This window comes from Hyposmocoma kahamanoa, unplaced genomic scaffold (genome assembly GCF_003589595.1).
Source record: "Hyposmocoma kahamanoa isolate Upper Pololo Valley unplaced genomic scaffold, ASM358959v1 68, whole genome shotgun sequence".
NCBI lineage: Eukaryota > Metazoa > Arthropoda > Insecta > Lepidoptera > Cosmopterigidae > Hyposmocoma > Hyposmocoma kahamanoa.
This window is the reverse complement of record NW_020653856.1, coordinates 319399-345644: the sequence shown is the minus strand read 5'-3', so window position 1 is coordinate 345644 and position 26246 is coordinate 319399. Positions and strand designations below refer to the sequence as shown.

The 26246-nt window shown below is 37.9% G+C and overlaps 1 protein-coding gene and 1 long non-coding RNA gene across 2 annotated transcripts in view; both read left to right on the top strand.

The window, feature by feature from the left end:
* LOC113232311 overlaps nucleotides 1-26246 on the top strand; it is a 609005-nt gene that overhangs the window by 550870 nt on the left and 31889 nt on the right. The window lies entirely within an intron of this gene.
* Nucleotides 2785-4696, top strand: LOC113232313. The gene is made up of 3 exons (XR_003310610.1): nucleotides 2785-2807; nucleotides 3015-3113; nucleotides 3755-4696. It is a non-coding gene; the product is annotated as an uncharacterized LOC113232313 (long non-coding RNA).

Below are 26246 nucleotides of genomic sequence, written 5' to 3'. Positions count from 1 at the left end.
ATTGTTCAGCATGAACATTGCTATTTCATAATCATATTCCATAATCAAAATACCAAACCGCGACACTGGTATAAAAATATCAATACATAAGTGCCTACTGTATATATATTACCAAAGGTTATTTCAATATAGCACGAGAATAGTGTAATACGGGTAGGGGACTTACAAGTTTTCCATGGGTTGTGACCTTCTTCGACATGCAGGTTGACGAGAGGTATCTCTACTAAACATTCACAAAAAATGTAATTAAGTTAGAAATTAATTCTGTTATACTGACGTTTCGGGGTCTTTACGGATCTGTAAAGAGCATGAATTTTTTTTACCCATAGCCCCGCATTAGGGAAACCCGTTATCGCGGGTGCCATGGATACACACACATAGACTACCACAAATTACAACCAAACTCCCGAGAAAAATAATGTAGGCCAAGCAAATATTTGTGCCGGTCCGGGCATCAAACCCGGGACCTCTGTGTGGCACACCAACATGGTAACCGTTCGAGACAGAGGCAGTAATCGTTGGTTTGTTTAAAAAAAATTAAGATACGCGGTTTAAATCCGAACAAATAGTTATTTTGAAAATATTAAAATGGCGAAACACTTCTACATTGTGTAATGCAATGTTGTTACGGACAGGTCTTTAGCAAACTCGTACGGAAATAGTTTCAGCAGCTGAATTAGTAAACAGCCCTCGCATAACGTATTCACAAAAGCGTATCGAGTTGATTCCGCCGCTGTAAATTCAAAGTCCATCGGTCGGTCAATATCGGTCGGCGGGTCCGTCGCACTTGGTAAAAGTTAGTGCAGCCTTCACTTGTCTGTTCGTGGCCGTTTTGCCAGGTGCAGCTGTATTACCTGCGAGCTTTTAAAGTTTATCTTTTTCAATTGTCTTATTTAATTGCGGTTTTCTCATCTGCGTCCTCAACGACTGAGGCGTTTCACTGAATTATTCATTTGTATTGTTCTGTTATGTTGTATTGTACAATATCATCATCATCATAGTCCTCAACCATCCACTGCTGGGTACAGGACTCCTCTAAGGAGAAAGTTTGTTACGGACGTCAAATAAAAAGTATTTTGATCTTAAAATTTTACATGTAGACAGAATTTAAAAAAATACGGTTTTGTACTTTCACACACACAAAACAAATAAATAATGAAAGTATTTTACCGGCTTATAATAAATTTCTTACCGACAATATGCGGCACGGGGGTGATAGACGGCAGGTGTGAACAAATCGTGCCGCATGTTGTGGATCGGAACAGTCACGGTGTAATTAATAAACGCTCAATACTTGGACCTTTCTTATTTCTGATTTATATTAATGATCTGCCATTCTTTCATAAGGACCTTTGCGAAATAGTATTGTTTGCTGACGACACATCCTTGATTTTTAAAACAGACAGACATGACATTAACTATGGCCACATTAATGATACCCTCTCAAAGGTTTATTGGTTTAACGCTAATAACAATTTATTGCTTAATGCCAAGAAGACAAAATCAGTTAAATTTGAATTACCTAACGTAAAATCGACTAGTCCAAGCATAGAAATAAACGGAGAAAAGTTAGACCTTGTTAATAAAGCAGTCTTCTTGGGAGTGACCTTAGATAGTAAACTTCAATGGTTTCCACACATAAGTTCCCTGGCCAGCAGATTAAGCTCCGCTGCATACTCAGCCCGCAGAGTACGTGAGCTTACCGATGTTACTTCCATAGTATAATGTCCTACGGGATTCTCATGTGGGGTAAAGCGGTAGATATTCAAAATATATTTGTGTTGCAAAAACGAGTGATTCGTTCTGTGTACCGTCTAGACTCTCGGGTTTCTCTCAGAGAAATGTTTAAGGAGAGCGGTATCGTGACTTTGGCATCACAGTACATTTACTCAAGTATTTTATATGCCCGTAAAAATATACATAATTTGAATAAGAAAGAACATATCCGTAATATTAACCTTAGAGCTAAGTCCAAACTCATGGTACCACGATTTCGTTTAACCAAGGTAAACGACTCTTTTATGGGGAACTGTATACGTTTTTACAATAAGATTCCGGAGCATATATTAAAATTATCATTTCCTATCTATTTGAATTGAAAGTCATATTACAAAATTGAAGACTACCTGTTAGATAAAGATGTATGGAAAGACGACACGGCTCCAGAATCCACACAAATTTGATTCAAAATGTATTCCATAGCATTTAAGTTTATTTAAAAAAAGCAATTCCTAAAGTTTCTTACTCGTTCTTCTCAGGGAGGTCAGCGTAGTGAACGAGTAGTAGCTTAATGTAAAGAAATGTAAATTTGACGTTTTCAAGCGTAAATTTATTTTATCTGTGGAATAAACGATCTTTGATTTTGACTTTGACTTTGACGCGCTAAGTCAATTTGCATGGCTCTAGTGATCGAGAGAAGCGAATACGTCGGCCACTTAAATAACATATATTTATAAATATTGTTTTGCTGTTTTGTTTTACATTCTCAACTGAGTACTCCCGTAGTCCAACTTACCAACACCGGTTAATGTCCTATTAGAGCTTAGCGAAAATTTTTTTTTGTTTCGTTTTTTTTCTTTCAACTGTGACATTGGCAAAATCATCAGTTCTCATATTGATGGAGCCATAAAAATAAAAAGTGAAGTGAATACGTCGGCCGACAGGCGACTGTCACCGCTAAAGAAAATTTCTGACTAGAAATAAGTAGTGAATTAAGTTGAAATATTATATAGTAAATGAAATTACTTTTTCCAACCAATTCAACCAAGATATCGGGTTCTTTACATGCCCCAGATTATATAAGAATGGTAAATATAATTTACATTTCATGTAGCAAAGTTGTGCTCATAGTATTGCATTACTGAACATTAATACCGCGCTTGGAGGTTCCTAGAGATAAAATAACATGTTTCAGAGAAACTAATTATTCGGAACATAGAGAGCTAAAAAGTCGAAGCGCGTATTTACGATCTGTTTTTTACCTGATCTGCTGAAATCTGTGCTTTGTTCCGCAGCTGCGTGGGAAGCTCCGGGTGTATTGGCGCTAATTACACATTGCACACGTCCCGTCTAGCATTTATTGTTGAATACATAACGCCAAAAGTGTAACGCTGGTAAACAAATAACTTGAAATATTAGATTAATAGATGTGAGTGAATTAGAATGGTGTAGGTAAAATGAAGCTTAATAAAGACAACTGTTACCCGAAAGGCAATTCGGGCGTCTTGTACGACAGCACAGTTTCCTTAGAAGCATTATAGACGAAGTTATTTAGATCAAATAAGTGAAAAGTTCGTGTCGTGTCGTATCGGGAACTCAAAGTTAGGACGCTGAATAGAAACGGTTGACGGTTACTCCACCGACAAGACGCTGGCTCTTAAATTAAAAGAAACAAGAATAGGACTGAAAGTCGAGAAAAAGTTGTTGAAACTGAAGTACACTCTAAAAGTTAATAATGACTACGACAGGACTAGGCTTAAAAGAAAACTATCGAAAACTTAAAAAGAAAAACATCGAAAACTTCGCGTTTTTATTATTTACCTTCACGGAGAAATCCGACTATAAGTCAAGTGGACAGCCAATGCATGCGTAAGAGTTTTATTTTCTTATATCAAATTTATAATTATATAACTTTGGAGGCAGTAGAACTTTAACCAAAACCTTATGCCTCAGCAGCAGGAAGTAGGTAATTCATAAGGAGCCGCGATGCTTGCACAGGTTGCGTCAGAAAACTGAACTTATTTATTGTTCTTAGGACACTGCCCACAAGTATGCTAGAAATGTGTTCGACGAGCGTGTCCGGTACACTTGGTGTGAGGCGAGATTGCAGCGGGCCTTCAACGCGGACGGGGGGCGGCGGAGAGCCCCCACTACAATACGACTTTTGATAATACCGAATAAATAGCTCGTTGCCAGCTCAATCTCAAGCTCATGATGTGACGTAGAGCTGTCTCTGTCGCTCAATTCTTCATGAATTTCAAATTTAGTTGAACAGTTTTAAATTCAAATTAATGTAAACGGTACATTTTATTGAGTTATTAGCACAAGTTCTTTTGCGATTTCGGAGCATAGCCTCTTTATTCAATACATACAAGTATAATACTAGGCGAGCCCGTGAAAATAAATATGGATGTCCTAATGTATACGAACAAATAGATATTTCTTGCCCATTATATTTAATAAATTAGATTTCTTTTGATAGGCGGAGAATTGTTAAGTAGTAAAACTTAAATTGTATACCTCTTGAAAGTATGTAAATTTGTCTAAAGTCTACATTGGTTTTGATAAATGTACTCGTACTAGGTACATTCACTGTATACAGTGTTGTGATTGTGAGTTTAATTTCGCCAACTAACTGCTTTCGCAGTTTGTTGAGAAATTGTATATCAAATCTTTAACTCGCAAAGTCTGAGGGCCACTACCACTGCGCCCGTCACCCTGGGAGTTGAAAAGTTCCATGTGCCTGTAATTTCACCAGGATGCCCCCTTTCTCGTAAAAACCAAAACAATAATAATGGTCACATTACAGTTTGGCGGTAGAAATAGTTAAAGTAACAGTATAGTATTTTAAAATGGATTACATCATCTAACGTGGTGATGTTGGCGCACGTGCACTTTTTCGCTCATCTAATGAACGAGCATAATTAATGTCCATTTGTACTCCCGCGTTGCATGTGCTCGTCTCTGATGGTGTAAGATACAAGAAGTTAAAGGGCCGTCTTACTTTGAAAAAAAACTAATAATTTCACTTCCAGCTCAGTTGGTAAGAGCGGTAGCGCCGGTATGCCAATGGACGCTGGTTTGAGTCTATTCGGATCGAAGGATTTTTTGTGTTGTTTGGTGTTTGTTTTTTGATTAATAATAATAACAAGTTAGAGGAGTAGTTTCACAAAAAAATATATGAAGTAATAGTAGTAGTAAAATCATCATGATATTCAAAAAAATACTATAGCAAGTGATGCAATGTTTATTTTACTACGCTTACTTACATAAAGTGTACTTTGATTAACGAAATACAGTCTGTGAGTAAATCTTTGCGACTGCCGTTTGGTACAGCAAACCGTATAGAATATTGCAGCAGATAAGTTAAAATTCTACCTACCTATACCGTATTTTCTTATTGGTCTTTGTAGAGATTTTAACTTTCTGGAATTTTTAAAGCACAATTACCCCTGGTAAAATAATTTATTATCTCTGCCAAATGTGTACTCTATGACAATAAAGGCAACAGAAATGTAAATGTAAAGAGGCCAAGTTTGGTACAATGAACGAGTGGACCTCGGTGTTCGGTTCGGTTAATATTATACTTGGTGCCAAACCCAATTCCTTCAAACTGACATTTCAAAATTCATAACACAAAGTACCAATTATCATAATTTACAAAAAAATCATCAAGTCTTGTGCTACGTGATATTTTTCGTGGCTCATCATCTCAAAGACCGTTTAAATAATTGAGTTTAAAAGTGGTTAAAGAAATACGTCATGGCCAGTGCGTTGCGTTTTCTCTTGATACTTGAACTTGATTGATACGTCACCGTGCATCTGAATAACCGTGCGACAGTTGGCTATACAATCGAGACATAATTTCACGTAGTAACTTACGTGTGTGTCGTGCACCCGCTACATCTTGTATCTCAAGACGTCTGGAAGCGGTAACAAATCGAATTCGTAACGAATTTCGTCCGGCTAACGATATGGACACCCAAATGAATAGCCATTTCCATCGGAGCGGCGCAAGTGCGGGGCCAACGGCGCACCCGGCCGGCGGCGGCGGCGGCGCGCGGCGTCCACCGGCATCGGCCCGACCCGATATTAAAATTGATTTCACAGCGCTTTATTGCTCTCAACTTTCCATCTGATTGTTCGTTTTGTTTCCGAAAAATGGCCGCAGTGAAAATTGTTTGGTTTTCGAATTTCGCGCGATGGAAAAGTGCAATAGTCGTGTACCGTTTATGACGGAATATTAAAATTCATGGGCGTAATCCTCTTGGCCGTTGTTGGCAGTTATGTTGCGATGACAGGAAGCTTATTGATGGCGGATTTACAGGCGGCGCGGCGGGTGAGGCACTTCCCGTACGCGGATTACTCGCGCCTGGCGACGGGATGTTTCATTATGAATATTCATTGTTAATTAATATGAAAATTGTTAATTTTCAACGTTCAATGTCGTCTGGACGTTCGTACTTTGGCAGATAGCACCCTAATGGCGCTGCCGGTTTAGTAATGTTTGGGGAAAAATTAACACCCAACTTGGTCGGAGGTTGAGCCTCTCAAGATTAGTGGTATTTATTTAGCATACGAATTATAAACATAGTGGCCTGTATGGCAATTTATGGTCATTCGATGAACACAAAACGTCCGTATAAACCAAGTTTTGTAATAAGCAATAAACTTATGACAATAAACGCATTTAGCACAACTGACATCGGTCCAGCGATCGATAAATCCACACGAAACCTGTAGCTATATTCACTTGCAAACCCGCCTTATTGGGCCTACGTGAGAAAAGCCTCAATCGGCCTTCTGTGCGTCTGTAACGACCAACAGTTGGCCCATCGTTGGGGTTAAAGTGATTAGAAGTTACTACATTTAACCCACTCTTGGCGAACTAAGTGGAGGACACAGGGCCAACAATAAACTACTCTTGTCACACAGTAATCGACTCTGCGATACAGCGATTAACAAACCGTGCAATGTAAACAAATTCGAAATAATTCAAGTACAGACCGATGTACAGACGTTGAATCGTTATTTAAGATTACTTTTATTCGAATAGTAGATGAAGTCGTAAAGTCTTCGATAGTGTTTAAATGAACGAGTTGACAGGAGAACAGGAACGTCTCTGTTCTCAGTTACTTTATAAACACCGACGACGCCGCCGTTGCCACACGACTTATGTGACGGAAATGTCTGTCGCGTCGGAACATTTAAATACAACAGAACGATCCGGTTCAGTTTTTGTTCACAGAATTCAATATACGACATAGTTATTTTTTTGCATGAGAAGAAGAAAATTTGCATGAATGTCTGCTTTTTCTTTTAGTTATTTTCTATCAGTAGGTAATTTGTTTTATTATTGTCACTTTTTATGCCACGTGGTTTATATTCTGATTATTAAAACAATAAGCGATAATCTGATCGTTTTATTGTACTATTTGTAATTGAGATTTTGACACTTTCAACTCCAGTTGGATTTAATAAAACTGCGCTTAAGTAATAAATACCCGAAATTGGAAGACATTACAACTGAAATTTAAACTTTTCTACTGTAATCAAATGTGCATGTTAGGTATGTAATGCATTATGGACCGGGCACTGGTGCGGGACGTCACGTGTGCCGACACACTTACCCAGCCGGTCTGCAGCACACCAGCAAGAGGGCTGGCTCCGCAGCTGAGCTGGCGGAAAGACTAAAGAGTGACAAGTACCGGGATGTTTTTATAGATCAGGTTGACCCTTGGCCCGTGAAGTCACGGTGCCTTTTATCTGTACAAAATGTCATCCACAAAATGAATAAACTGCCGGCAACCCAAGGGCTGGCAGCTACCTCGCCCAACGCATTAGCATAGCCATACAAAGGGGGAAGGCTGCCAGCATCTTGGGCACCTTGCCGTGGAGACCTAATTTCATTTATATAATTTCATCCTAGTTTTACTTTCTAGTGTAAAACAGTAGTTTGTAGTGCAAAGCTTAAAAACTTTTGTTGTACCTTACATGCATAATCTACTACCTAGTATCTAGTAATCTACTATCTAGTATTTACTATCTTCTTTGATAAATTGGTTCAATAGTGAAAACTAGAAGTTAAACTGAACAGTAATTTCAGTCTCTTTGCAACGCAAATGAGTTAACGAACGCCGCATTCGCCCGCGCCCCGCCCGCGCCCCGCCTCCATCACCTTTGTCTCTGCGTTGCGGTAATTAACCATCACTTAGCTGCTTAGTGATGTTAAAGTGTTAGTATACAGTTGGACTGCACGATAGCTTTAAAGAAAATAGGTTGGTGGTGAAAATATATTTATTTATAACAAAATTTTACAAGAAACGATAATAATTTCTTATACCAGCTAAAGTAAAGATGACGATCCTCAATCGCAGGTACAGGGTTTCATTCGTGCTGCCATAAACTTGTTTTGTTGTAAAACAGATTTTTGAAAGTTTTGTAGTTTTTGTTAAGTAGGAAAAGTTACTCTGTAGTGCAGAGTCAAATATTATGCAGTCGCAGACACAAGAAAGGTAAAACTTGTAGCTAAATGCATTTCAGTATTAATTTATTAGCAAACATATAAAGTATATTAAATTTACAATACATGTTCCCGTTAGGGTGTAGGTAAAAACTTAAACAGGAAAGAAGCAAAGTAATACACAAAAATATAAATATGTAGATAAAAAATAACATATCAAACTATTAAATTATTTTAAATAATATATATCTTAATACAATAAATCAAAATCTTAATAACATAATAAATAAATATACTGATTATTATTACTAACTTTTTTCATATTAAGTAGGCAACAAACAAGTATACGGCCCGCCTGATGGAAAGCGGTCACCGTCGCCTATGAACGCCTACAACACCCTTGTCAGTGGCGTCACGTACGCGTTGCAAACCCTTTAGGAACTAATTCAGGGATTATATGTTCCTTTATCATTTAAAAATTATTTTATTGTGTTATATTTATCGTATACTTTTATAAGATGTTCACTACGACAAACGAATGAGACAAAAACGGTGCAAAAACATTGTTTTTTTATCCTTAATATTGAACGCTTTATAAATATTTGTTTTTGAGCGTAGCACAACTTACATTTTGACATTTCATTTTAAGCCGTAAGATAAAACGTTTATATGATTTCTCCAACGTTGTTATAATTATCCACCAAATTTGTGACAACTTTGAAGTTGAGAGAAGAATTCACGTTGTGGAAGACTTATCGGTGTCCACTGTGTAATAAAAGCCAAAGTTGTCATTTCGGGACAATATTATTCCTGTCTATTCAAGTCTTGAATTTCTTAATCTTTTGTTATCTTTCTAAGCTCACAGCTTTAGCGTCCAGTTACACGAGGAGAAACTTTTACCACGCCTTGATGTACGTCAATGGCGAAACTGAATTCTATTTACTAGGCAACAACATTTAAAATTCTCTGAATAATACAACCGTGCGGTCGCCGCGCGGGCCGCCCCGTGTTGACCAAATTCAAGCCAGACTCGCACGCGTGGCCGGACTCTCATTGATATTAAAACGTAAAATTCTAAATAAATAGAGCGCATTTTGCCATGACAGACGCACGCTGTCGCTGCGCGGCGGCTACGCGGACTCCGCTCGGCGACCGCGCGGGGTGGGGAATAAATGCGCCCTTATAGTCAATACTTACAACTATTGTCATATCCGTCAACGTTGGAACAACCATGGCAAGTGTAAGCGAGACTTAAAATAAAATGTCAAAGTGTAAGTCGTGCAACGTTCAAAAACAAATATTTACGCACTTAACACCTTTTAAGTAGGTTTTTTTAAATGTATTTTTTATTTTACGAATGAAACTAATATTGTTTGGTAGCGTATTTTAAGTTGAATATAAATATATAAATTTTCAACTGGTCGCTACCTCTAAATATACGAGTAGGTAATAAATAAAGGGACTACGTGAATGACCGTAATGTGTAACTTTGAGAAAAGAGGCTCTTCCATTGAAAAGCGATGGGCGTAGTAATAATTTGTGTTACGTGATTTTGCAACACTTTTCTGAGATATACGAAGTAAACTCTGTAATGACGCTCCGTCTTATACTTCTCCTTGCCTAAATCCACCGTGCAACGTGTAAATAATGAAAATACATTATAATATTGTGTTACTCAAGCAACGGAATATTAGTTTCTAGAGAATGAGTAGGCTCCTTGGACGAAGATTGTTGGATATCGGAAGCGAGACGGTGGGAACTTGCATCATAACTGGCGGCAGAGAAGAGCTTGCGGGCTTTGCGGGCTGCGCGGGTGGCGGGCGGACGCTTAGCAACTTGAGTGTTTGAGAGACATTTTAATAGCATATAAACATTCATTAAATTTTTTTCATAAACTGCTGTAATAAATAGAAAAAAGGCTATGACATCACATTACCTATAATGTATATTTATATTGTCAAAGAAAGTAACTTTAATATTTTGTTTACAATAAACATGTTTTATTGCAAGTGGTGGAGAATAACCGACCAGCTGCATAATACCAAATGGTAAATTTATCATTAAGAAGCAATACACCAAAATATTTTACGTTTCACGGAATCTGAAAGTTTCGGCACTTGTTATTCATACTGGAAATCCGTTCTTGACAACCAAAGAAAGTTCGGATAATCAAAAAGTTAACTTTGAAACGCATCCGTATCTCAAATTTTGATATAAATGCACCCCACAGCCAACTTTTCAATGATATAAAACGTCCGAAAAATTACACGAGAAGATAAAGCGCTTTGTGGAAGAAAAAATTAAAAGGAAGCCCCCAGGGCCGGGGTTGAGGTCGGCGGAGCGCGGGCGGCGGGGTAATGAACGGCTCGCGAGAGCCGCCCTATTATTTTATCCACATTTTACCCTTATTTTTTCACCGGACCTTCGGCAGAGGTCCAAATACGAGCGATGTTACAACAGATTTGCGCTTTTAATTAACAACCTTGTAATTTAGACGAATTCTGCAAGGGTTTTATTTAAATATGGTCCAACGTTTACGAAATTACTGGGAACATTATTTTACGGACTGGTAGCAGCAATTATTACCTTTTGATTACGCGTCGAATGCCCCCAGTCTTAAACGCATAAAGTTGTAATTTTATTCCGATTGTGACAAGTTCATTTAGCCATTAGCATTAAAACCGAACGCTTTGGGGTTCAAACAAATGCCTTCCCATTGTTTTCATTCTGAAATTGTACTTAAATTTTTCATTAGCCTTGCGACGCTTAGTAACACGTGTTCTACAAGTAATCTCTTAAATAAATGTAATTACAAGTCCATCGCTCATACCCTACAACTTGTCCAGCGTTTTGGCCCGGGCGGCGGGCGGCGGGCGGCGTTCGGCATCCGCGCGGACTGCGGGGCTCGATTGCGATCGCGCTCCTGGACCTCATTACCGTAATTGATGCGCCTAATCTGCTCGGGTAAATTTATAACCGTGTGCGTCTTCTGACGCACCTTGCCCACGCAGAAACCCGTTAATGCGCGTAGATGTGGACATTGCTGACTTACGATGATTTTTCTCCGTGCATTCGCAGAAAATTTGATGTCCTACAAAATTTCGGTTGATATTCAAAATTTGCCATTTACATTAAAATTTTTATTAAACAGTAACTTTATATTAAAGACTGTTATCTGTAATATTTGAATTAAAAATTGTAAATGATAAATGTAAACAAACGTCTGTTTACAGGAAGCAATCCCTAGAGTATCTTATTAATTCTTCTCGCGGGAATCTGCTATATAGTAGTAATGTTTAGTGAGTATGACGAGTTCAAACGTAATTTTAATAAACTTACGTATAACGTAAATAAACATAATTTATTTGAATTTGAACCAGTAATGCTACGTATACTTTGGCTTTCAAATGAAAATTTTACTTTTAATTTCCCCACAATTGCCCGAAGAGACAGGGAATAAATATTTTAATGGGACCTAATTTAACGAAACCGTATCAGCGTCGATGAACCTAAAATAAAAGTGCGGCCACATTTTATTTTGTAAGTGTCGTTTAAAATACTCGTAAAATGAAAGCTTTCCAAACTTAAAGTTATAATGGGAAGCCATCCCACTCTTTCTATTACTCCTCGTCAGAGGCATACTCGACAATCGCATAAAAGAATGATTTAACCATGCGAAGTTTGCGTGAGGAGTGCCGGAGGTTACCGGGGCAGAGGGACGTTTTGATTTATCCCTTTCTTTTATGGTCCTCGTAAATCGTTCCCTCCGTGGAACTCTTCCTTTATACATTGGAGGTAAACAATGATGTTTGCTTAACAGATACGATACCAGGAAGCTTGTTGTTTTATATTGATTTTCTATTCGGTTTCGATTTAAATAAAAGAAAACGTTTCTTTGAAATATCGGGGCGGGCAATTGTTGTATATAATAACAGTATACACCACAACACAAATAACTGAGTGTAGCAAAATGTGGTGGTCCAACGAAGGTACACTATTATTCAATCACATTGAGGACGTCGTTAAAAAATGCCTTGCCAAAACTATGCAAAATAAATGAACGTGTATAAGCGAACATACAGGGAAAACTAAAGAAGTATGTGGAGAATGTGGCAAGTGGAAGTATTTTGCCTATCCCATTGCGAGGCAGGCGTAACCATACGTTTGCAACTTGTTTAATCTCCTTCAATGTTTACAAGTCACCTGTGCCCACAGTAATTCAAATTAATAGGCAATATGCCTGATTCAGTATTTTCTTAGCCTCCAAGAAGCCTATCTGTTCACCCACTAAGTCCATGCTTGCTGTAAATCGCCCTGGCCTAAACTCTGAATACATGTGGGTAATGGTTAGAGCGCGCGTTAACCCAGGCGGGCGACACGTGAGTGGGCCTTGGTAGTACTTACCCCCTGCCCCAAGACAAAGGCAAAATACATATTCCGAAATGTACATTTTTGTTATTGTAGTGCCATAGCTATGCGACGGCTACGGCCTAATAGGGAGGGATAATAAAATATTCACGCGTAAAGAAGGAGATAGTCAAGAAATTGGAAAAAATTGCATACGCTTATTTAATTATTTTCTTTAAACATAATATAAAAAAAAAGCGTGGACTGGTTTGTTTTAGTACAATTGGTTACAATGCAAATAATCTACATTGTACACAGAAATAAACAAAAGACAATTGGCGGTACAACAGGCGGCCTTATTGCGAGATAACAATCTCTTTGAGACAATCGCGGGGTGCCAGGACAAAAAAATAATAATGGAATCAGAAGGTGCTATAAATGGTCATTATTATACATACGTATGTAATTACCTATATTACACCTAAAAATACAATAAATAAAATACTTATATAAATTACAACAATGGAAGAAAGAAAAGAGACGGAAATTTGACTACAAAATATAACTTATACTTTAAGAAAAAAATATATTTTTTTAAAGAACTTATCAGACACTTTATTGTATTTTTTAATTCTTACTAGTAGTAAGTTAACAGTTTAGTATCGTAAGCTTTATTTACCACAGTAAAAATATATTATATTATTATTAAAAATGTGGTTTACTAAGACCTTGTTTATACTATTTTATCGTAGTCAGAATTCTAAAGTAGAGGCGGCGAGCGAATAACTGTACGACCCTCTTATACTCAGGGGCGAGTAAAGATTACAATTTACACATACCCTCATTTCTCTTTGGCACAACCGGCCGAGCCTGTTTCGACAATTGATGGTCACCACGACAGGCCGGGGGCAATGACCGCTGTGGTATTTTGTTGGTTCGGTGACATATACTTTAGGGTTTATTTACACGTGCAGACAATGTTACATATGGCTTTATCTTGCGAGTCGAGTGTGTGACCACATCGCGCAGGTGTGAACTAAGGTGGTTTAAGTTTTATACATTGAATTTTCTTACCGGTAAGTGGTAGTGATGCCGTAATTAAATTCTCATATGTATAATTTACTACATAGTAGTATAGTTTTATGAAACAACTTTAATTAAGTAGGTCATAGTTATAAACCTGCTGTGCATCCCACTACTGGGCTCTCGTGTCACCTAAGGATTTAGGCTATAATAGAGTAGGGACTTTACGCGTTTTTCAGTGGTCGTGAGCCTTCAACGACTGCATGTTTTCCTTCAAGGTTAGCTAAAGACATAGTTACTAAACTTTGAAATTGAAGTCACAGGCAGAAGCCCTCACATGAATTCGATCCATCGACTTCTCGATTGAGAAGCAACCTTCTCTCACTGAGCTACCACCGCTCTTCGTCTTATACTCCAGTATTTGCCGCGTACCTTCCACCCTTAGCCACTGGTTGGGTGGCTGTAGTAGATGGGTGGGATTTTATGTATAACTCCGACGGAAGTCACATAATGTACCATATTAATTTGACTGGAAAAAAACGAATAAATGAAATTAAGCTGTTCCCTCTGTACAAGATCCATCGACTGTCGACATGTTTATCTTCATTCGCAAATTGTTTTACCCGTATACTTTACAGAAGCGGACCTTCGCCGAGCGAAGGGCCTGTCCTGCCTTCTTTATTGGATTACCTTGTTTGCAAGATATTTACGTCACCGCCCCTTTGGCTGATTTCGGCCTCGTTCGTGATAATGCGCCTTTCAGTGTACAATGTTAATAATATTCCGACGAAATTCCCTAAAGAAAATTAACTGAAAAATTTCCTACGTAAAAACCATTTTTTCCAAGTCTCCGAGGCGTTTTTTATTTCATTCGTATTCTATTGGGTTGTATTAAGCTGTTTATTAGAATTGGAAAAAAGTTGTCGGAGCTAAATTTATCTGTTTACTTGTTTAATTTGTTCAATTTATTGTTGTTTTATGTTTTAATAATTATTATTGCTGATAAGTTAACCGTTTAATATGATGTTATTGTTTATATACCACTGTTCGCTGACAATTGCATCGTGTTGACTATTATGTAAATTGGGAGCTAAATATTTAAGGGATATGATTTCTTCAACGATTTAATCGCAGTAATAGTGATACATTATTTATAATTTTATTGTGATTGATTCCACACATGGATTAAAATAACAATCTTGGCGTTGCCTGTGATACATGTGACACTTGACAATTTAAAATTTGTAGTGGTAATGATAAGGCTAATATGGCAGACAACCTCACCAATTACACTGGACTCCAATTAGGGAATTCCTTGTACGTAAGTAACGAAAATCACCTAGAACCCCCAGACAAGAACCAATTTAGAAAAGTTTATTTCCTAAATTGGACCATGAATCGAATCCGGAACCTTCTTATCGAGCGCTCACAGTGCAAACGTTTGGGCCATTGAGGCCTTCGGAAATAAAAGACAGGTGAGATGTGTCTAGCGTTTCCTTGATTAATATATAATGTTCGGAAGGTTTGTGGAGTGATAGTAAACCTTCACGGAGTACCTGCTCAACTTGCGCCACAACACCATAAGTCGTGTGCAGTCTTATCTAGGCTCCATTTGATTAAATGCTGGGGGAGCCTCCGATTAAACTCTCTGAGTCGAATCAAATCTTGTAATGAGCTGGCCAGGATCGGTCTCGTGGGTGCACTAGAGCTGATGTCCTGCTGAGAATGTAAATTGCATTTTGGTTTGTTGCTCTTTATTTGCTTATTTGTCTTAAGGCAAATGAGTTTGTGGTTAGATAGATAGCTGCTTCGTTTGAAAATACTCTTGAATTCAAGAAAAATCAAATGTGTTATGTATCCAGACACTCCTAGACAGCCCCGTACGTGACCGCTAACAAAATTATAATTTTGCGTATTAATTATAAAATACATTTCGGTCCATCGTTCCTAACTTGCTTTAAATTCCTTTACATAAAAAACTAAAAGAAAAAATTACATAGCAATTATCTACCACCTCCACTGCGGCCAGCCTATATAATTAGTTCGTGAATAACATACACACATTTCACGCCCTTTTCTTATCGTAGATTGGCACCACAGCCTTCCAATTGCTACGCTTCTCATGCAAATTTCGCCTTATCAATGCTTTTCTGGTCAATAGAGAAAAAAGAGACATTTGTCGGTAAAAGTAAATAAAAACATACATTTTTCCAACGCTCAGTTAATTTTGTTACCACAATGCTCAAACAATGAGTGATAATATAAACACAACTTGATTTTCGAAAGCCACCTGACAAGGATCGTCCCCCGTTTGCAAATTTCACTACGACTTTTTTTTATTTATTGGTGCCTACACATCTTTAACACAAGAATCAATGACAATTTCGTGATTGACTTGACAGACATATATTTTTATACATGTATTAAAAACTGGAAAAAATAACGTCGAGTTGGGGACGCTGGCTGGTTACACCGTACCATATCACTTATAAGTACCACTACATTTTTCGCCACTTTAAATTGAACAAAGTTATATATTTATTTTAGATTTTGGTTTAAGCGGTAGCAGCGTATTGGAGAACAGTTACTTTTAATTGAGAATCCGACGGTACGAATCCTAACATCAGCACATGCTGAAAATTCATGTGAAATCAAAGTAAACTAAGCATTGGCAATGTTTATTTTAGCGATACCTCTCACTCACGGTGACGGAAAACATTGTAATAAAGACTGCATATTGTAGAATGTTCACATCTCTTGGAACACGTGTGATATCCGGTCGGCGCGATGAACTAAGGCCTTTCTCTTTCTCTCTTTAGAGAAGAGACCCATCGTTGTTTTGTGTATGTGTTTTTATGTTGAATGTGCTGAGTGCAGTGGAAATCTCTTTTGTGCTCAACTCTCTTCGTCAATAACAAACTGCTGTTTCTTTCTGAAATGAAGACATAACTTGCTTCCACTAAAACGATAAGTTAGTACATTTTAGGAGTCGTTACGTGCTCGGAGTTCCCGCACGTGAACAGAAATTTACAGGAGGGCTTTATCGGCGTCATCGTTTTCGATTGCCGCTCTCTTTAGGACTTGTCTTATAAGTCTTGCTACATACTTTTTCTCATAGCTGTCTCAATTTTCGTTTTTATCTTCTGTAATGTACAATGTGTCTTTATTGAAATGCAAGAAACTCTCTAATAAAATCTTAGTAGATTCCTTCCATGTTCAACAAACATAGTCAACTTAAATAGAGCGTCGCCAAAATGTCATGTTATGAAGGAACAAACTCGTCATCAAAATCATATCAATCACATGCAGCCAAATGCACTGTATACGGCATCAGGCAACTCGCTGATTGTATTTATGCATTATTTTCTTCACAAACGTCACTCCGTGCCGTATCATGACACATCACCAAAACAGATAGCAAAAATGGTGGCTAGTACCTCTAGTTCCGAGAATTGGACCCAGCGGTATCAAGCGCGCGAGAATTGCCGCTTACCGGTCGTTCCAAACCGTCCGGGAGCAGTGGGTCAGCACCGATACCCTACTCTCTACTGATAATATCAAGGCAAATTGACGTCGAAATGAGCTAGCACCGACGTATTATACTGAACTACATTTCACCGGACGATTTTGACAAATCTGTGACCAAATGCACCTCGCATATGTTGAGTGTGTGCGTTGAGTGTGTGTGCGTCAACGGAGTTATATTACCAGGAGTGGGCGTTACAAAATAGCCTGCTCACATTTGTCATTAGCGTGTAAGTTTATCAATACGATAACCCAAATATGTTACAGTAACTTGAAAGAACTCCTACTTTGACCACTCGCTAGTCAGTCTCTTTCAGCCTTTATAATACAGCCCTTCGTAATACTTTCAAAAGATTAGTTTACAGTTAATAAGCTGCGAGTGAAAAAAAATTGTGTGAAATATCCATTATTTGTAATGTTAGACAGACATCATAAATATTAGAAGAATATCATTTAGAAGCGAAAAATGTAAACTTGTAAACACTTGTATTTTTTTTATAAAATGTAGGTACGCATTTGACCTCCATATCACCTGATGGGAACAAGTCTGAAGGTAGGGAATACCGCTCCATAGCCGTTCGCCATAAAAATGTGGAAGCGTAACGCTTCGTGCGAATCTTTGGAATATCCACAACGTAGGGAAGGAACCGAAGCCTACGCCTAATCCCCCGGTGATGGAAAGGGAAAGGCAGAATTTAATCGTGTAATTCCATCGCACACTCTCCTGTATTTTTAGGTATGAGATGTAAGCGTTTCAAAAAATACGAAAACTTTCAAACCACGAAACCGCTTCATTGGTACTTTCAGTTTAATAGCATGTGGCATTTTGCTTTGGGGTAATGTGAGTCAAAAAAAAAGTGTTGTCACGGCAACTCAGAAACCTTTGAGAGATGAGCTTAAAGAAACTAAAACTTGTTTGAATTAAAAACAGTGATATACGTCTATCACTATTCGTAATTAATACGAAGTTTTTGATGAAGTGATAGATGGAACATCAAGTGACAAGTGGAATATCAGAACAAAATTTACCAGTTTAATCCGTGTACTACTTGGATGGTCAACACATCCCTGTTTAAATAACCAACAGCTATAAATCTGAGGTATAAATTCATGGGTACTTTTACTACAATAGAACTAAGAGGTTAAAATAATGTTGTGGGTATACGACTAAAGTTTTGACTTTTCGGAATACAAGTCCTGAGTCTTCGTTGAAGTCAACATACGTATCTTTACGATTCTAGAAAAGGAAGGTTTTTACATTTGTCCGTTTGTATCTGTTTCAAGTATACACAGTTTTCAAATAACTTTTGTTGTATCGGGACATAATTATGGAATTAGCGGTACGTCGCAGATGCGTGTCTAGCGCGGACAAGCGCGCCCTCCGCTGGGACTGCGCGAAGCACCTGCTCCACGGACCGACCACGTTCACCGCGGCACCACCATTGCACAACGTTGCAGACTGGGCGCGCGTTACAACCAAGCGGTGCAAGCCCTCGCTCCACCGTCGCTAGCGAGCGCTCGTTCTACTGTTCCTTTATAATTCAAGCCCTATTTAGTAAACAACCTAGGTCATATTCTCACCGGCGTCTTCCTTTTATGGTATCGATGGCATACACTACATTGTTTGCCACACCGTAGTGAAAGGATTTGCCAATCGGTGTGTCGGACGTACAAGAAAGGAGTGGTATCGTGCGCGGAGGCTGCTGTCGTGCACCCCACGAAAAGAGCCTTTCTCACTGGCGAGTCTCGCAGTCCGCCGACGAACTTGCCCTCAGTTGAAACTTTTGTTTTGCTTTGGGCACATCTGCTCATAATACTTCTTAACGATGTGCGTCACTAGAAGTCCGCGCGCAATTGTGCATCGGCGTTTTTCAAAGCCTAAATTGTCGAACTCCTCTAGCAAATGCCACCTAATCAAGTTCAACGCTCTCACAACGTTTCGATATTGTGTACATGCATATTTAATTCGTATAAACATTAATTCTAGCTAATACCTATTTAGTTGCGCCTAATGGGATGTTTATTGAAACACGGATTACTGTAGACTGTTTTATTGTCCATTACAGAAGTTGAGGGTAGTAAACATTATTTGCAGAAGTACCGTGCATTACAAAGGCTTATTCATAATAAATGTGCTAGACCATCACACTGATTTATTGCGTAGGGCGTTCTATGTGCAGAGTAACATTATATAACAATAATTGCGACCAAATCAACAATGAGTCCAAAAGACGTAATTATTATGAATCATATTTAAAATATATTGTACAAGAATTGACGTCACAAAAAATGAGAACCTTTAAACAGGCCAGAGGAAAAATATAAAACACCGAGATCAGCAAAACAATTCAAAAATGGAACAGCGGTATAACCGAAGTAATGTCTTAAGGGCATTCCATATTGAAACAATAACTGCAACCAAAAGTTCGACGGCAACAAACTTTGTCCGTTCCACGCCGTATGCGATAAGCAGAGCAAAGACGCGACATCCTGTAATAGCGGCAAAGGAGTAGGTAATCCTAAAATAAATTGGAACCCTTTCAGTGCCCCAGGAATTATTTCACTTTATTTGGCACCCGTCAAAAGAATAAGAAGGACAGAGATGCTATCGGCCCTCGGGAGCTCCATTAATATCGCTCAAAAACATTGTTTGCACAGGATAGCCGCGATTTATCGTGCTCGCGCCCCCCGCGGCGCCCGCGCCCCGCGACCCCGCCTCTCGCAAGGGCAACTTTCCTTCGGGCCATTAGAAAAATTTTAACTACACTCCAACTGAGATCTTTGGTTGTTATCGTTCGGAATTTTGTTTAGGCAATTTTATTTTTGTGTTCGTGATGGATAAAAATAAAAGACCTATGTGAATTTAGTAATTTAATTGAAATAGCAAAACATGAAGTTTCAAGAATCAGTTGTTCATTTCGTCATTAGCTGACATTCAAGGATCAGCTTAGCCTAGGCTCCGTCTAAAAGTATATCTCTAAATATAAGTCTTTGTATGTATACAAAGTATAAATAACACGAGACGAGAAGGAATTCTCTTCATCGTCTAGTACTCGTAAAAAATCCGTGGAATTTCGCCAACGGGAACCTGCACCCAAACACGGTCATATTATCTCAGGTATAATCCCCCTACCGCACCGTTATCAAGATCATGCCGGGACCATATCTGGATCATAACGGTGTCTGGCTGGCTCAATTTCAGCTGTTTATTCAGCCTCGAACAATATTTGAATTACTCCAAAACGAAGATTGATTGAGAAGTCAGATTATTTTTGCAGAAATGTTTTTGTGAAAAATATTACTTTAGGTTGAAAGATTATAAGGATGAAAATGTATTCTTTTATTACTCATACAACGTTATTACATTATTATCTGAAAATTCGTTACTGATATCTGAGTACAATACTTGTAATTGGAGCGTGAATTAAGGAAAATTTAAAAATAAATTAAAAAGTATTTTTTGCTGCTCTTTTAAAAGTTTATGATTATTTCAGGTAGTCATAATAATTAAAAAATGTCAGCCACGTTTATATTTACTAATGTCCAGCAAAAATATTGACTGCAACGCGATCTGGGACAAAGAATTACGGAACACATAGCACAACAGCATAACATATAGCACACTGTAGCTTCGTCAATAGTTGAAGCATGTATCCATTACAAATACAACGATTTAATTGATCAACTGTGGATCTATGTAGACGCGTAGCATTATAACTGCCACGTTAACGTGTAGCACATTAAATCGGAGCCACTAAGTTCTACAGCTGGGTGCTACGTGAGTGGTTTACGTAGACGATGTGGGTTACGTGGACGTAGACAAAAGGCAGACGCTAAGTGATAGGCGCTCTGGGGATGTGAGCCAAGTGCTTGATATGTGATACAAGAGTGTGAACGTCGTATGGTATTAGTGTTGTATAACTGACATTTATATGACTGTAGGTTGTAATGCACAACATGGCAGTAAGTTATTATTATACCATCTTTTCGTGTAACATCTTTACGTTTGGTTTCCAATTTAAATTGCTAAAGAACTACATCAACACCTAGAGTTATTTGGCATTGTGAGGTCAATAATCGCCTAGTACCATTTCGTTTGAAAGAGACTTTTCCCAGTATAGCTGTGGAACATATGTCGATGTATTGATATAACTTCTCAATCAGTTCAATTTGATTTGCAAAAAGAGTAATTATCGATCTCATGCCTTAACAAGTTAAGCGTGTAAACGAACTCCGAAATAAATTGAAATACATTTGATTAAATACAATTATGTAAAAATGTAAATATAAAGCTCACCATTTAGGGCTATTATTTTAATGACAGTAAAATTAATAACATAATTTTGAGTTATTAATGGTTAATTATAAAAGTTAGCATTTTAATTGTGGTTCAATTTGTTGCCTCAGTTCAGCCTTCAGGCACACGAGCAGATCATGTACATTCACTAAACATTAATTGTGTTTTTTTATAACACTAAGTGATGGGACGAACAAGTCGTGCGCCTGGTAGCAAACGACACGCCTGTCTATAACAGTTGCAGTGTTACTCAGAGCTTTGAGTCACAAAAATCTGAGGGGCACTGGACAAGTCTCAGGTGCCTGTAGTTTCACCAGCACCCCAACCCTTTGAAACAGGAACGCAGCGACGCTCACATTACTGCTTGTCGGCAAAAATAGGTAAAGTCAAAATCAAATAATCATTCATTCCATAGGTAAAATTTCTACAATTGAAAACGTCATTTTTTAAGTTACTGCTCGTTCACTACGCTGACCTCTCCGAGAAGAACGAGCAAGAAACTCTAGGGATTGCTCTTTTCAAATTAACTTAAATGCTACGGAATACGCTTTGAATCATAATTGTGTGGAATCTAGACACTTGTTGTCTCTCCATAGTTCTTTATCTAAAACATGCTCTTCATTTTTGTAATATAACTTTTCAATTAAAATACTTTAGTGTAAGTTTTAAACTTAGGAAATGATAATGTTCATATATTATCTGGAATCTTATTGTAAAAACGTATACAGTTCGACATAAAAGAATCGTTTACCTTAGTTAAACGAAATCGTGGTACCAAGAGTTTGGACTTGGTTCGAAGGTTAATATTATGGATATATTCTTTCTTAATGAAATTATGTATATTTTTACGGGCATACTAAATATTTGAGTAAATGTACTGTAATGCCACAGTCATGATACTAGTCTCCTTAAACTGTTCTCTGAGAGAAACCCGAGAGCCTAAACGGTACACAGAACGAATCGCTCGTTTTTGCAACACAAATTGTATATCTGCCGCTTTACCCCACATGAGAATCCCGTAGGATACTATGGAAGTAACTAAAGTAAACTAGTCTAGCAATAGCAACATCGGTAAGCTCACGCATTCTATGGACTGCGTATGCAGCAGAGCTTAATCTGCTGGCCAAGGAAGATATATGTAGAAACCATTGAAGTTTACACACTCCTAAAAAGACAGCTTTATTAACAAAGTCTAACTTTTCTCCATTTCTTTCTTTGATTGGACTAGTATAATCTCTTCCGAAAAACAGGTTCCCTCTTAATGATTACAATAATTGTATTGAAGTAAAAAATAATAAAAGTACATTATGATTTCTTTTGACACGAGTTTTTGGAGAATATATTTCATTCATTTACTAAGTGCGCGAATGAATCCTACGAATTCACTGTAGACCGATCTTTAGATCGGAATAATTAAAGTTACCTATAACGTTTGGTTAACTTTAACGTTGTATTTCTACAGCCGACTGTATCAGTGGTTTCGGGTGGGGGGCTATCAAAGAGTCAGCAAGACCAAAGGAAATGTACATACAATTTATTAATTTGTTACAAGACACGTACAGCTATCAATCCAAAAACAGAAACAATAGTCGGAAAAGGCGCCAAAAACAATTACATTTAAATTTAGAATGTTAATATAAAACTAAACTTAAAAAGCCTATATAAAATATATACAAAAGAGATTTGTAACCGCTGGCGCGATTTGCTACAGTTTCTTCGCGTAAACTTGACATTTCAAGGCACACAAAATAGTGCTTATCAATAAAATTAAGTTCATGTTGGAGCTTTTGATATGAGTAAACCACAAACTTGGGAAGTTCTTTAATGTTATAGAGTGACCGCAAATAGCAAGCATTATTTACAAAGCAGTAGGTACTTGATCATTCAACCGCTATCATGGAATACAAACAATCTGAACACCTTGTATGTAGGACAATAACAAACGACCCAGTTATCTAGATCTCCTAACATATAAGCTAAGACCTAAATCTGCCAACTCTATATATACGACCTAACATGAGCTCCAGTTGTTTAAAGCCACTAATAGCATAATACTTGTGTAAACAATCTCCACGTCCGGATGACTTGTTGATCTCTTCCGGTCTGAGCTGACCTAAGTCGGACGTAACGAGTCGAAACGAGTTATTTAATATCCGGATTATTTGATGAGAAAGTAATACTATTGGTAATACATATGTATTGGTCACACGTATACAAAAGGTCAGGCGGCTACAATTGTAGCTACAATTTGTTAATATTGAAAGACATTAACACGGCCGCACAAAGTACTGATAAGTTTAATGCTGTCTCAAGGTTTATTTGAAAAACAATACAACCAAATACGCGGGGCGCACTATAAGTTTCCGGAATGAATAAGAAAAAAGTACTATAAATGGTCAGAAATGAATTTATTGTTTCTCAAAATATTCTCCGTTAGCGTTAATGCACTTTTTCATACGATTGAACCAATTTTGAAAACATTTATGCCACTCCTCCGTGACAATCTCTGAAACATATTTTTTATACTCTTCGACAGCCTCTTCAGGTATTGAAAATCGTTGACCGCGTAACTGGTTCTCAATTTTTGGAAATAAATAAAAGTCACAAGGTGCCAGGTCGGGACTGTACGCGGGTACGCTCACAAGGTCAACGTTGTTCTCCTTCAAAAATTCATTTGTCTGTCTGGCCATGTGAGAACTGACATAAATCGTGGTGCAAAATGATACGGCGTTTACGGTTATTTTTACTTCCGGCAAACAAATAGTCGTGTACCAGTCACTGTTCATAGTACAACGATTCTCCAAAGCAACAGTAGCCACGTGTCCAGTTTTATTAAAAAAACAAGCAATCATCCGCTTAGAGGCACTTTGCACGCGCGCCACTTTGGTTGGTTTCGGCTTATCTCGAAAGACCCATACGCTCGATTGCTACTGTTTTGGGATCGTAACTATAAATCCATGTTTCGTCACCTATTACTATATCCCACACCATGGTGCTTCATCGCCAAAAGCAGTTTGAAGCCGACCGAATCTCCGCTGCGCTGTTAAATTACACTCAAAGTCATAAAAATCATACTACGAAAATTTTCACGAGTTAAATCCATGGTGATGTAGACAACCAATTTCTAAAATGACGCCACAATGTAAAAACAAGTGACAGTCAGATGAAACAAACTGTATTCTATAGCCAAAGACTGCCATTTTCAAATGTTGTAATTACATTTTAAATATTGTTTATGTAAGTGGCCTGTTCCAGAAACTTATTTAATATTATTATTATTGTTGTGCGCCCTATGTACTCATTACCTTTAAAGAATGTTACTGCAAATCACTGTTGACTTAAGAATTCCACAAACCCCATTCATTACCTTCCTCCGCCGACGAAATCGCGTCCGGTCTCTCTAATCGGATTTGATCCGTAAACAAAATAAAACTATAGTTCCGCACCCGTTGCGGCGACGTCTGTTGAAAGCTATTAACTTGCGAATACAACATCAAAAAGCTATTTCAATCTATAATTTACTCTGGTAGGTCGGTGCATTGATTTATTTTTGCATCGCTCTGTTTCAAATATAACCCTCGGGGAATTCCTACAGGTGCTATTAATTTTGTGCTTTCGTTTTCGACATCGCACGCTGCTTCAAATGTCCCATGCTTGTGTTCTAATCGCACTGAAGCGTGCGATACAACATAATTTCAATCAGTTTTATGTGCACAGGGCCACCTGATCCATCAGAATATCAAATCACTCGCTACGACTCGTTGTCCCACTTACGTCAGCTCAGACCGGTAGAAAACTAAATGCTTGAATATCATTGCTAACTGTCATCCACGTGTGGGACATATTTGTACAGTGTTACAAATTTACAAAGATAGAGATATTATTACTCGAGTATTTTATTTTGGTTTAAAAATAGCCCTCAATCGCAGACAGACGCCAAACACTTTAAAGAAACCCGCAACGAAACAGCGCACTTACAAGATTTTAAAATGCGCAACATCTGACTCTTGTCGTAAACGTCGAAGGTCTTATTTACCTCAACTCGATTGCGATAAACATTCCAGGGTGTACACTAACGCCCAAATAAAACCAACCAAATAAAAATAAATTCGCTTCGTTAAAGCAAATTTGCATTTTCTTGCTTCCTTTATTTCATTATTTCCCCGCGATACTTTATTTTTCGCGCTCAGGTGGAGCGTCGACAATTTATCGGGAATTCATAAATTATTCTTCGTCTCTGTGTTTAATTTGATTGAAGAATTTCTGCTCTCCGATCAAAGCGTAACATCTGATGTTTTCATTAAACGCCGAACAAACTGTGATCTGGTGATCTTTCGTTTATTTCGTTTGTCCTTATTCACTTCAAGACATTTTTTTAATTAATTCAATTAAGTTTTTAACTTTTCTCCATCATTTTTCGCAGCAATTCTCCATAGCAAGAAGTAATTATTAGGAGATAAAAAAAACTATTTAGAAAAGACATTTTCCTTCGGCGTAAAATTAAATTTTCCACTGTATTTAAGTACGTGATGGCCTTGTAATCAAATCCATAAACAAAAACAAAACGTAACATCGTCAGACACCCTTATGTTTTGCCGTCATAATTATGCTGTACACGCGATCCCATTTCAGCCACCCCCGCACGTTAACACATACCACTAATCCAATATTAGGAAAGCAAACAATAGCGGAGCGCGAGCGATTGTCTCACAATGTCGATTGCAAATTACGCGCTAACGAGCCGTCATCGATTGATTAAATTGTCAATCGGTCGATTAACGTGTGCATCTAATCGTGTATGTTGTGGAACAGAGCTTAGTCTGACAAGGCACTTTGTATAGCATATACGTAATTATTACTGTCGGAGATAGA